Below are 1930 nucleotides of genomic sequence, written 5' to 3'. Positions count from 1 at the left end.
GAATCCTACTTTTCTACCTGCTAGTAATAAGCCTTTGAGTCAGAGCCATAGACTCTCTTTGAACTTCTAATTTCCTTATCTGTACAACTGAGAATAATAATAGGACCTACTTTGTTGAGTGGTTTCAAGAATTAGGTGAAATCGGCCTGGCGTGGTGGCTCATGCCTGTAATCCCAGCACTTTGGGAGGCCAAGGTGGGTGGATCACCTGAGGTCAGGAGTTAGAGACCAGCCTGAGCAACATAGAGAAACCCTGTCTCTTAAAAAAAAAAAAAATTCAAGGCCAGGTGCGGTGACTCACGCCTATAATCCCAGCACTTTGGGAGGCCGAGGCGGGTGGATCATGAGGTCAAGAGATCGAGACCATCCTGGTCAACGTGGTGAAAACGTCTCTACTAAAAATACAAAAAAAAATAATTATCTGGGCATGGTGGCATGCGCCTGTAGTCCCAGCTACTCGAGAGGCTGAGGCAGGAGAATTGCTTGAACCCAGGAAGCAGAGGTTGTGATGAGCCAAGATCGCGCCATTGCACTCCAGCCTGGGTAACAAGAGCGAAACTCCGACTCAAAAAAAAATACAAAATTAGCCAGGCATGATGGCACATGCCTGTAATCCCAGCTACTTGGGAGGCTGAGGCAGGAGAATCACTTGAACTGGGGAGGCGGAGGTTTCGGTGAGCCGAGATTGTGCCATTGAATTCCAGCCTGGGCAACAAGAGAGAAACTCCATCTCAAAAAAAAAAAAAGTATTAGGTGAAATAACTTAAGTAAACATGGCAGACAGGAGCACGAGTCAATGTGAATGATTATTATTTCCATATTCCACATTGCTCAGGGGACAAGGTTTTCCCTGAACCAAGTCCATGGGCAGCAGGCCCCTCCAACCTAAGCAATTGGAGAGTGAGCTAAGGCCCCTGGAAAGTGGGGCTGCTGTCATGGAGCCCCATGGCTGACTGGGTGTCCTCCTATTGCTCAGATACCTTTGGACCTGGCGTCTCAAGAACAACAGATAAGGTGCTGCAGTTAAGAACTGTGGAGGCCCAGGGAGCTGTTGCTTCCTGTCCCAGGCTTCCAAGCAAAGAAGGCCCCAAACTCTTCTCAAAGCAAGGGAATCAGGTGCCAGAACTCTGTATACTTGGGATGGAGAGACAAACCCTTCCCCAATCAACCCTCTCCAGGCTCAGCAGCCAGTGACGCCACTCCCTGCCAGGTTCAGCCTAGCCCCACATCAAAGATGTTTGGAGACAAAGGGCTCTCTGATTTTACCTTCTGTAATTTAAATATTTCATTTTCTTAGTGTATGTCCTTGGATCCTTGGTGTGACATCCATATAGATTAATTTTTCTTCAAAAAAAGGGACTTTGTGGCTAACACCATTTATTTATTCATTTATCACATCCCAGGAGGTGGCCGAATAACATAGTGTAGGGAATTGATGTGTCTTGAGACCATTTTTTTTTTTTTTAATAATATGGTTGCTAGGCGCACCCATTTTTTTTTTTTTTAATAATAGGGTTGCCAGGCGCAGTGGCTCACACCTGTAATTCCAGCACTTTGGGAGGCTGAGGTGGGTGGATCACGAAGTCAGGAGTTCAAGACTAGTCTGGCCAACATGGCCTGTAATCCCAGATACTCGGGAGGCTGAGGCAGGAGAATTGCTTGAACCTGGGAGGTGGAGGTTGCAGTGAGTGGAGTGCAGCACTGGGATTACAGGCACCTGCCACCATGCCTGGCTAATTTTTGTATTTTTAGTAGAGACGGGGTTTGATGTAAAGTCTGTACAGTTTGATTTCCCTTCAAAAAAGGGACTTTGTAGCTAACATCATCTATTTATTTATTTTTATTTTTTTGAGACAGAGTTTCACTCTGTCACCCAGGCTGGAGTGCAGTGGCATGATCTGGGCTCACTGCAATCTCCGCCTCCTGGGTTC

The sequence above is a fragment of the Aotus nancymaae genome, unplaced genomic scaffold, assembly GCF_030222135.1.
Source record: "Aotus nancymaae isolate 86718 unplaced genomic scaffold, 86718_ANA_hifiasm-v0.15.2.pri h1tg000030l, whole genome shotgun sequence".
NCBI lineage: Eukaryota > Metazoa > Chordata > Mammalia > Primates > Aotidae > Aotus > Aotus nancymaae.
The sequence above is the reverse complement of the archived record's forward strand: the minus strand, read 5'-3'. Positions refer to the sequence as shown.